Consider the following 12,897-nt stretch of genomic DNA (forward strand, 5'->3'; position numbering starts at 1 on the left):
ATGTATTTCATATGAAACCAATTCTATTCGAATTGTTTCTTCAGACTTAAGATCCTCATACATATTTAGTGCTATCATAAATGTCGTCGACGAACATTTTATATCGGCTCCAACCTCCTTATTTTTCATAAAGACATAACATAGAGATCTCTTCATTCATATTTTCAGGTACCTGAATCTCTCATGAGATTTTATGAAGTGTTATGTCATGTGATCTTCTAGATCACTTGCCTCCTTATTATGATCACTTTGATCATTTGCTCATCTTCTTTATCAAGAAGTTCTATTTGAAACCGATTTGTCTATACGCTTTAAGCGTACCATAGACTTTGTCCTTCTAGGACTTAATATGAGCATTTCCAATAAGAATATAGTTACTTTCTTTGGGTCAGCAAATGCAACTAGCATACTTTGCAATATATTGCAGATGAATTATCTTTATATGAACTTCAAGTTCATATTATCGTATTTGAGGATCTAGATATACAAATGATAATTCATTCCACGTAACTTTTTCTCAATTGTTTATCATGTCTCTCCCTCATGTTAGAAAAACTAACTTGCTTCCTCAACTTTGAAAGACCATCTTTGTGTTTCATGGTGTTAATCAAAATATACACCGCACATCAATAATAATAAGATAGAATTATTTAGTTCCTGACCCTGAACCACTTGTGAGGGGAGAATGTAATATACTTTCGTATATAACCTATATCAAACTGATATAGATAACGTTGTTCTCATAAGCAATTATTTAGCTATTAAGCGGACGCACTCAATAAATCATTTTGCTCAACCAACTGTGATGTAAACCAACTTATCAAGATGAACTATCTTGAATAAAAAAAATCTGGAATATGCTCTAAATTAAATTATTGAGCAGTTACCTCGCAAACACCAGGTTGCAGGTTAATAATAATCACACATGTAACCATCTCATAGATGCATCTTGCGTGGTATATATGGCAGGTGAATGAGCTCATATTCACCTTTGATATTTCCAGCATTCATGGGATTCAATCCCAATTTTAATTGGTATATTAATTAATGAGAACAGTCAACATAAGAGAATTCATAAAGAACTTTCTAGTTCTTTAATATTTACCCATGTGAATTCTCTATTATTTTTACACATCATACTTAAATTGATATGGTTAAACCAATTATGCCAATTGAATAAATTATCAATATTGATAAACTCCAGGTTTACACCATGACGTGTGCAATTATCAATAAACTCCAAGTTCATTATGATATGGGTTTTTATATCAATAAACATCCATTTTAGTGTGGTATTCTTTTATTTGTATAGTACAAACTAGAGAATAAAGCGGGTAATTTTTCACATACATATTACCCCGCTACAAGTTGTAGTAATAGAAGATATCAAATCTTTCCTTTATTTATAGTCTCAATATAACCAACCGCTTTCGCGTATAATTTGGAAACTGAATAAGCTTCTTTGAGACTTACTACAACATAATACCTTATTGGTAATCAATTGTGTTTCTCCAAAATAGTATAATTGGCTCTTGCAGAGTTCCCAATTAATTTTGTAGTACCACATATTCATCAACATCCATATGGTGAATATCTCTTTTAAGAAGAAAGTTATACCATTATATTTATGGTCAAAATTATATGAAAGATTTGTTTCTTGCATTATCGTTGTCTTTAAATAATCACATTGCCAAAATATTTTGGCGTGATCGTGACTATTTATGCCATAATAATGACATTATTTTCTTATTTCCTCTCAAACCTCCTTCTAGAGGTGAGTGTGATATATACCACTAGCACACTCATATTCTTCCAAGAATGAATATATATTCATAAATCACATGTTGTCACATTCACATCATGAATGGACTATAATCATATATATGTGCTTTACAAAATCTCATGTCAAATCGATGACAAATATTACTTTCACATAGTGAAGGATTATTTTGAGAATCCTTATTGTTCTCATTGTCACAATAATGACGATTATAATTTCGTCTATTGCCACATCCATATTCATTGATACATTCATAGCAATAATTTTGTCTTCTTTCAGACTTATTACATACTACTATCACATTCTCTTAAGGGAATGAGAATGGAGCAAATTCAATTGGACGGGTTTTTAATTCTTTGCCCACAATCATACATGAATTTGATCATGGCAAGGCATAGAAATTTTACCATTTTGGGTGGTTATAATTTCTTTCAAACTCCATTAGAGTTACAATCACAATTTATCGTCTTTGCTTGTATTTAAAATCAAATTATAGAATGTCAAGAATTTGAAAGAGAAAAGTAAAATACTTACCTTAAATCCAAAATTTAATTATAAAGGAAGTTCATGGAACAATTGATAATCATTATGCTCAATCCCAAAGCTTCTACTCAATTGATTAGAATCTTGTGCTGATAACGTGTTATGAAACAATAAAAGAAAAAGAAGAGTATTACAGAGAAACGTAGGGAGAGAGAACTCTTATTGATTTTGGGATGAATTATAATGGAAGAAAACCCTCTATTTATAGGGAGAGGGACTTAGCCACAAAGTAATGAACCCTAGAATCTCTCTAAATATAGACATTCACCATAAATATAATTCTATTTATAACAAGATTAGAAATTTCTTATAATTATGATGAGAACTCTCAAACTATAGATAGGACCACGAAATTGAAGTTTTACTAGATTAAAAAAATATTTGATAACAAATTAAAAAATATAAAATAAATATCTCATGTAGGTAATTTTACTATTGAAAATCAAAAATCAAATTTTTATCTTGAATCTAAAGAGAAAGAAGTTTAATTACACGTAATATAAAAATAATTATAAGAAAACTCAAAGATTTGAAATAAATAATTAAAGAACTATGTATTAATATTTTATACTAATTCAAAATTACATTTAAAATTAAAAGTGATATTATTATAGGTATAACATTACCGTAAAACTAATTAGAATTTATAATAAAAGTTTTAGGAACTTACATTATCACCTTTAATTTTAAGTTACATAAATTTTCACATAATTTTAAATGCTTACTTGGTCTCAATTTATTTGTTTCCGTAGTTAAGGTTAGATCCATACAAACTCCTTCAGTTTGTGTGGATCATGTGTTATGCCTTCTTCTATTTGACACAAAAGTTTGTAAATCAAATGGCCAAGCAAAAATAGAAGACACCTAATGTTGAACTCTTCAGAGATCATAGGAGACACAATGACTCTACTTCCATTATCATGTCTGAAATAGTTTAAATTTTGATACTTTAAATTCTTGATGCTCCCTTCTTCTTCTTTTTCTTCTTATACGACTACAAAAGCTTAATTTTTTTTGAGATTGTGGTATTACTTCAGGGTTTTAATATTAAATTTTTTATCTTAAGATTTATTTATTTTTTACTACAATAACTAAGTTTTTTTCGGATTTGAGAGTGCTTCACTATTTGAAATAGTTAAAAGTTTTGAAGTTAGATATTCTTGATGCTCCTTTCTTCTTATGTGACTACAAATTAAAGCAAAGGTTTTTGGTTAGTTTTGAGTGTTTCAGAATCGTAGAAATAATTAAAAGTCTTGAACTTTAGAATCTTGATACTTGAAAGTAGGGTGTACAAATTGAACTGGAAAATCGCACCTGTCACGACCCCAAACCAGACCCGGTCATGATGGCACCTTTAGTGAAGACAAGGCCAGCCAATACAATTCCCAAAATTCATTTTTAAAAATTTTAATAAGTCAATCTAAGTCATTGATAAGAATAAATCCCAAAATTTAACGAAATAGAACAAGTGCGGAAATAAATACAGCCCGACATCGGGGTGTCTCAAGTCACGAGCATCTACTAAGGTCTAAATACGTGGAAAGTCTGCAAAATGCACTAAATACAGTCTAATGAAATCAGGATGGAGAAAAGCAATGCTGCGAACGCCGGGCAGCTACCTTGCTAAACTCCGATGACTCTGCCTCTGAGCAACCATCACCCGCTACCGGGTTCAGAAATACCTGAATCTGCACACAAGATGCAGGGAGTAATGTGAGTACTCTGACTCAGTGAGTAATAATAATAAATGAAGACTGAGCGATAAGAAATTACGTAAAGGCACGTCAATAGGCTATAAAGAAGCAGTAAAAGTTAGTAAAAAAAATAATGAAACAGTGGAAATATGTAAAGTCACTTTAGTTCAGTTTAAGCTTCTTTAGAAATGCCTTTTTTAACAGTTAAGCAATTAAATACAAAGTAGCTAGAACAGATAAACACATAAGAATCCGCCCCTCGGGCACAATGTTAATAGAATCCGCCCCTCGGGCAATATCATGGAACAATCACCAGCCCCTCAGGCTATATCTCATATCACCATGGGTACCCGCGCTCACTGGAGTGTGCAGACTCCTGGAGGGGCCCCTTACGGCCCAAGCACAATATCAAGCCATCTCGTGGCATCATCACTTGGCTCTCGGACTCATATCAACAAGTCACCTCATGGCATACAAAATCTCAGGCCCTCGGCCTCATAATCATAATTAGTGTATCATTGATGCGGCATGCAGCCCGACCCAAAAGTATCCTCACAACACAGGCCCTCGGCCTTACTCAGTCAAAATCTCATAAGCAACTCGGGCAACAGTAAAACATGATGCTCAGCCCAAAATATTATTTGAAATATCATTTAATATGTTAAAAAGAGTAAACATGGTTGAGTTATGAAAACAATAGAACATAGCATGACTGAGTACAATTTTAAAGTCAAAATAGTGAGGAAATATCAGTAAAATCCCATAAGGGTTCAAATAGTTGGCACTAGGCCCAAATATGGCATTCAGCCCAAAACATGATGATAGTAAACAGTTTTCAATCAAATACGCGGTAAAACAATCATTCGGGATGGACTAAATCACAATCCCCAACAGTGCACGGCCACACACTCGTCATCTAGCGTATGTGTAACATCAATATAGCACAACGATGTGCAATTCGGGGTTTCATACCCTCAGGACAACATTTACAATCATTACTCACCTTGATCCAGCCCAAACTCTAGCCCGCGATGCCTTTGCCTCACGAATCGACCTCCGGATTCTCCAAATCTAGCCACGATCAATACATAACTATAAAGATATGCTAAGGGAACAAAGCCACTCCAAAATATTCAATTTACATTAAAAATCTCGAAATTGCTCAAACCCGGCTCTCGGGCCCACGTCTCGGAATCCGATAAAAATTACATTAATAGAATACTAATCCTATCACAAGTCTACCCATATCAAATTCATCAAAATCCGACCTCAATTGCCCATTCAAATCCCCAAAAGAATCTCAAACTTTTCTTCCATTTTTCCCCAATTTCCACTCTAATTTCTCAAATTAAATGATGAAATTCAAGACTAAATCATGGAATTAAACCAAATATGAGGGAAGAATACTTACCACAATAGCTCCATTGAAACTTTCCTCAAATTTCACCTTCTCCCGAGCTCTCCAATGGCTTTTATGATATTGGACTTAAACCCTCAATTTTAAAATATAAATTGTCCGCCCAGACATTCCTTCATCGCGAACGCGGCATATCCCTCGCGTTCGCGAAGCACACTGCTTCACTGACCGGAATTTCTTCTATGTGATCGCGAGAAACCTCTCACGAACGCGATGCACAACATACTCAACACTTCGCGATCGCGACCCCTACTACGCGAACGCGTAGAACAAATGCATTGGGGACCACCTAGTTATCCTTCTTCCTCTATGCGAACACGACCTGAGCCTCGCGAATGCGATGACCATAGACCTCACACCTTCACGATCGCGGAACTATCTTCACAAACGTGAAGGCCAACTCCATAGCCTCGCACCTTAACCCTTCGCGAACGCGGGACATACATCGCGAACGCGAAGGTCAGAAACCTGCTACACCAACAGCAGTAATTCTGCAATTTTTCACAACATGAAATGGTTTGATTGACCACCCGAAACTTACCCTAGACCCTCGGGACCTCAACGAAACATGCCAACATATCCCATAACATTATTCAAACTTTTCCCAACCTTCGGAACGCTCAAAACAACATCAAAACATCAAAATCACATCGGCTTCAAGCCTAAAAATCCCAAGAACTTCCAAATTCTGCATTTGATCAAAAAGCCTACAAAACCTCGTCCGAATGACCTGTAATTTTTCACACATGTCACAAATGACGCAATGGACCTACTCCTACTTCCGGAATTCCATTCCAACCCTTATATCAAAATCTCTCATGTCGGCCGGAAAACGCCAAAATCTCAATTTCGTCAATTCAAGCCTAAACCTTCCGCGGATCTCCAAAACACATTCTGACCAAGCTCCTAAGTCCCAAATCATCTAACGGAGCGAAACAAATCATAAAAATTCCATTCCGATGTCATCTATTAACAAGTCAAATCTTGGTCAAACCTTTCAAATTTCAAGCTTCAAACTGAGAAATGTTCTTCCAAATTCACTCTGATTACCCTGAAAACCAAAACTGACGATTTACATAAGTCATAATACATCACACGGGGCTAGTCATTCCTGAGAACTGGCAAGCAAAGTGCAAAAGCTCAAAACGACCGGTCGGGTCATTACATCCTCCCCCACTTAAACATACGTTCGTCCTCGAACGTGCCTAGAGTTGTTCCAAAAGCCAACCAAATGCTGAATAACCTTACCATGCACCTACCCGGGGGTGATCCCACGTCACCCTATCTCATATAGGTCTGATAACACAATGTAATTGAAATTTCACAATCCAACCTAGCCCATAAACCTTAGAACCACATTTCCACTTCCGAAATCATCCACAAGATTAGAATCTCACATCTATACTCTGAATAAGCTCGAACAAGCTGTAATAACTCATACCTGCAGCCTCGGGTGCAATTACATGATATAACACATAACTCTAACACTTAGCTGAATACAACAACCGAATACAGATAGAAAACCTCTTATCAACTAAAGTCTCATTCTAACACTTTCATATACTACCAATTATAAATGAAACACGCAGTAACCATGCCATTTCTCAAATCAACCATTCACGAAGCCACTTCACCTTTGGCAAAGACCATAGCAAATTTCTGAGACGAACCTCGATATTATCATTCCGACATGCTGAAATCGAATAAGTTTGTATTCATTAAAGATCCCAACGATCTCATCTAACCCAACACAACCACTCTGGCGACATGACACCTCAATACATACTAAAGCCACAACTTGCGCAACCCGCACACCAATAAGCAATAATCTGAACATACTCAAATCATGAAAATGACTTAAATGAAAGAGTTGTACCACCAGCTCACCAGTACCATCACACACAATGCTGAGAACCCGTCACACATCATAGAAACAGAAAAAATGAATCTAACCCAAAGGGTCATACCTCCACATAACCTCGCTTCAATGCGCGACCCTATCCAAAAACTGGTCCACATGAAACACCTTAGGTCACTATACTCAAAATCGACAATCACGCGCAATTTGCTGTCCAGAACCAAAGCAAATCATCATAATCATGGTGAAGCAATTGACATAACATCATACCAACCCGAATGGTTATAACCGATACGCCATCCACCGAGCAATACCCAGTACTCTTCCTGCTCGACTTCCACTATGAAACCCAAACGGAACCGCACCATGTGTGCCTATAACCAACAATTCATAATGCCTAGCAACACAGAAAAGTAACCCACAGATCAACTCAGAACACTAATAGCTCGATAACAACCGAATCAACACGTCTCTCACCCATAGAAACTCAAAGTCAACAAAGCTGTCTTGATGCAGAACACACATCCATATAGGTCTACTAATGAACCCCTTATCAAGGAGTTCTTGAAGATTCTCTTTTAACTCCTCTAACTCCGCCGGTGCCACACGGTGAGGTGCCCATCACCAAATCAATACTGAAATCAACAACCATGTATAGCAACATGCCTGGCAGAAGGAAACACATCCGAAAAAGTCCCTCATGTCTTACAGTTTTTGTAATGTAGAATAGATCTTGTTATGCCGAGTCTGCCCGCTAGGGGTCTTACAGTGTCGGGTTTTCCAGGGTATGGTGATTGGCGATGACTGACAGTCTCCGAGTCATCGAAATTGTTTAAGCATAAAGAACACTTTTCGTGAGCTCGGAGTTGCCTTGTAGAGGCTTTATGAGCCCAGAGTAACGACCTTGTAGTCGCACGAATGTTGAATTGCTGGTGCTAACTCTCCGAGTACCTAGGGACGTGTTTGGTGGAGAGGCCCCTGTCGGGGATACACTTAAGATTTCCTTGCTTGGAGAATAAGATGTTGAAAAGATATCCTTTTATTGCTTGGTGTAGACATACATCGTTTCATCATCGTGAGTTCAGCCCGCACGAGCGCGTCTTCTCGGACTGTTTGATACGGTACATAGTTCCCGACTGGGGTTTAGTCTACTGTTTCCCGGTCCTCCCGAGGGGACGCTGCCCTTAGAAGCAGATCATTGCTTTGTCGTTGGATTGTAGAAGAAGGCCTGCGACCTTATCGGATCCTCCTCTGGGGGTACGTTCCTCCGCTAATAATCTTACTGACAAGGCCCTCTTTGGGGTGGAAGCCCGACTGAGGAGAAAGAGCGCGGCCCCTCCATTTTTAAGGCCTAGGGGTCTTCGGGTAGAGTTAGAACCTCCGAATATCCTAGCCAGCTGTCTGCATAAAGGTTAGCGAAAAAATAACAAGGGAGTAAAGCAGTTCTTCCTCACTGCGAGATGTATAGGAGACATTTTGAGATTTGGTATGTTCCTATTCTTTTGGGGCACCGAAGATGCGGTTTTCTTACCCTTTCTCACCGAAGATGCGGTTTTCTTACCCTTTGATCCTCCCGAGGGTGGAGGCATTGATGCCCGCGACGCATCATATGGTGAAGAATTTCCTCTTGTCGTGTATTACTCTTTGTCAACATATTTTAGTTCTGCCCTTTGCAAGGGATTTAATTCTTTTGGCAAGACGGGGTCGATGCTGTCCTCGGGTAGTGTGCTGGCAGTCGTCTGAATAAGGCGCCCATGCTTTGCACCTCCTCCGGTGGTACCGAGCTCGACCTCCCGGCTCGAGCCCAGACGGGCTATATCAAGAGAATGGTCTTTTTGGCGATTTGTCGTCTTTGTGGCGATTTGTCATTTTTGTGGCGATTTGTCGTCTTTGTGGTGATTTGTCATTTGGAATCTACCAAGGATTCGGGATGCGAGAGCGATTCGGTTTGTTAGTTCGGTCCACCCCACTGACTTTGGTCCGACATCGTTGTTGTGCGTGACTGAACCATCTGAATTCATGAACACATATTTTATTTAAGATAAATCAAATGAGGGAGAGGGTTACCAATGCGTTAGTATGACGCCGGGGTGGAGTCTCGATTCCCCTTTTCCCTTTTTGTAAGGGTATCCTCCAAAATATTTCCCTGGGCCCGTTTTTCTCTAACGGTGAACATTTTCACTTCCCATGTTATGAGTCCTCGGAGGGTGTCGCCGCTCCTTCACTATCTGGTAATACGGCGTGGCTTGTTCATTTCATCCTTCCCGGTTGCCTCCCTTCCTTGGGGTTGGACCCGAACCTGACCGCTCGATGGTATTTGGTGGTGATTTTCATTGAGTAACATAGTTGTCATATTGCCGAGATGGAGGTCATTTTTGACCCCGTGGCCACGCGCGCCCTGCAGTTCCCGCATTAGGTTATGGTTCTTTTGAAAGGGTTTTGGTCAAATAGGCCTGAGTCACTGGACGTCCCTATTTTTGCTTATGGAGATCATGATATTTGGTATAGCAATGTTGAAACCGTACTCTACTAGGCGGGGTTCCTCTGCTGGTTGTGTCTCGTCAGATCCGGTTCCAGGGAAAGTTCCTTGAGGATGTCGCCCTCGAAATATTTCCCTACCGTTGTGAGGTAGGTTGCATCTTGTGGCATTCCTCCAATCCGCGGCACATGGATGGTATCTCTATATGTCCGGCATTAATTTCTTCGCTGGGGCCTGCTTGGGTATATCGGGCCCGTAGAGGCTCCTGAACGGTCGTCCATGGCCCTGATTCTAGGTAGGAATGTAGCTTGATTTTGGTCTTTGGTTAGTTGTCTGAATGTGTGCAATAGTAAAAAAAATACAAATTTTTGACTTGTCCCGACGACGGATATCACTTGACGAGTTTCTTGAGGGTCTAAGTCGATAAAAAAAATTCTCTTTTGTTGGTAGTGTATCAATTACCCTTTGGTTTTTCTTTGGACCGTGGTTCTTTTCCAAGGGTTTTGTTTGAACCGAGTATAGTTAGTTTTTAAATTTTAGTTAGGTACTTGTGGGTTATAGGTTGATATGGAAGGAGGATCTTTTAACGTCGTTATGCCTTGAATACAGTGGTACTTTAGTGTGACGCTTAGGCTCAATTGTTGATTCTTATTAGAGTGCCTTAAATTGTATGTTCTTCATTTCGCTTAAGTACCCTGACTAGAGTGTTTAGATGCTCCAATCTGGAGTGAGTCATGTGCCATGTGTGTGGGAGGATTGTTGTATTCTGTGTACTGCATTTGATACCTAGAACTTGCCCCGTGTACTTGCAAAGCGAAATAGTAATTTTGTTCAGTCGTGGAAATGATATAGACGTTTCTTTGTTGAGCCATATATGTATATTTTACCCGTCTAATTGTTATATATCGTAGTTAACCCCTTTGAGCCTGTAATCCTGTTTTTTTGGCAATCACATTACAAGCCTTACTCATTTGTTTGAATTAACCATCTATTTTAACCTTTTAATCTCTCATGAGCATTTGAATTGTTATGAACCTTGTAAAAGTTAAAGTATGGGGTGGTTGGTTTGGCTTTTGAGTGGAACTAATGAGATAAAGAGAAAGGTGCATTGGTTTGAATAAGTAAGAGCCACTTGAAAAAAGAAAGAATAGAAAAGAAAGGAAAGAATAGTTGCATTGTTGAGGGAAAAATATATAGATAAGTGGTGGTTCTTGATGTAAGTGTGCTTAAAGAAGTATGGGGCAATACACATTGATGAAAAGGTGGAGTTTGGTTTGACCTAAGTAGGGTATTAAAGTGCTTAGGGATGTGTAGTCACTCTTATATCTAAATGTATCCTACCTACCCCGCAGCCTACATTACAACCAAATAAAGTCCTACTTGATCCTAGACTGAATGAGCTTGATTAGTAGAGTAGTACACTACGGGCAAGACTATGGTACATTTTTTGTGGCATATGAATGTTCTTTCTGAGAGTGAGTGAATTCTTTCTATCTTGATTTCCTAATTGTTCTTACTTTTATTGTGTGGAGAACTACTCTCGTTTGTTATGTGAGGGCACTTGATTCATGAAGGAAAGGTGAGTCTTAACCTCCGCGTTAGAGTAAGTGAGTAAGTTAGGAATATTGTGTGGCATGTGAGAGTCAACTCTTGAAGCAAAGATGTTACACTACTGGGCTCAATCTTTGTGAAATGTTCTTGGTGTGACGAGTTAGGGAAGTCGGCCAGTGAAGTTAAGCCTCTGTAGAGTGTGGTTGATTTCTCGGGGAAGAGCAATGGTTTAAGTGTGGGTGTTGATAGTAGGCGAGAATTATGTAGTTTAGCGACCATTGATGCTCTAAATTAGCTGCACTCTATTGATAATTAAATGTTAAATGATAACAAATTGCTCTAATCAAGAACTTTATGCTTTGTAGGAGCAATCCCGGGCTTTGAGGACATTAAGGAGTATTTTGGAGTTAATATGGAGCAATGAAGGCCAATTAGAGGTGAGCGCAGAAAAGAAGAAGGAAAAAAATGAAAGACAGAACTAAACTCCAGGTGCACGGGCCATCCGCGGCCACGCATAGGCCGCGCTCGTCAAGCAAAAAGAGAGTCAATATGCACGGTTCATCCGCGGTCTATCTGCGGCCGCGCACGGCTCTCCGAAGATTTTATTTCATGGGCAAATTTGTAATTCCAGAGGTGACCTCCTTGACCTATAAGAAACCCAGCTCGCCCAAAAAGATGGTATGATTTTGAAGGTAAGAGCATCCAAGAAGCAAGGCAGAAGATTCGGCATAGAGTTTTTACCTTTCTTCCTCTTGTTTCTATCATTGATGATGAATTCTATTGTTATGATTGTGAAAACGATTATGCATATCTAAACTCCTAATCTAGGGTTTTGATGGAACCTCTAGGAGGATGAATTTCTTGTTATATTAATATAGATTTGTCATAGTATTTTCTCTATTTGTTCAACTATATTGTGATTGTTGTTGATTGAAGGACCCTCAATCGACTATCCCTATTTAGTATGTATTACTCAAGAGAGAGTGCATATTTAGGTAGTTGTTGAACAACACAACTCCTAACGTATATGAAGGATCAATACGAAGGGTTTAAAAGTGGGATTAGGGATAACGAAATCTTGGGTGCGATCTAAGTGAGCTGTAATTAAGGATAGCTAGCATAGTTCGGGAAAATATGTCTAGTATATTGTTGTAATTACGTGGGAGAGAGTTACGATGGTCAGAGTGCTCATGATCGATAGAGAAGACTTAGGCAAATTTATAGCAAACATAGCGGAATGGATTCCGACAAGAGGGGAAATCAGAACCTTTGATCATTCCAATTCTTGTTTACAACCCCTTCATAGTTAACTCTTAATTATTGCATTGTTATTACGTAATATTTAGTTAGTAAACATCCAATCTATTACTTAAATATCTACAAAGATTGAATACGTGAATTTGTGTACGTCCAATAGTTGTGATTGATAGGTTAATTCCCTGTGGGATTCAACTCCGGACTTGTTAACCGGAATATATTTGCTGCGACCGCTTTGCCCTTTTTATAAGGCATAGTTGGGCGTGATCAAATTTTGGCATCGTTGCCGAGGAATTAACGGTGTTATTAATTACAGTT

The sequence above is a fragment of the Nicotiana tabacum genome, chromosome 16, assembly GCF_000715075.1.
Source record: "Nicotiana tabacum cultivar K326 chromosome 16, ASM71507v2, whole genome shotgun sequence".
In the NCBI taxonomy this organism is placed as follows: domain Eukaryota; kingdom Viridiplantae; phylum Streptophyta; class Magnoliopsida; order Solanales; family Solanaceae; genus Nicotiana; species Nicotiana tabacum.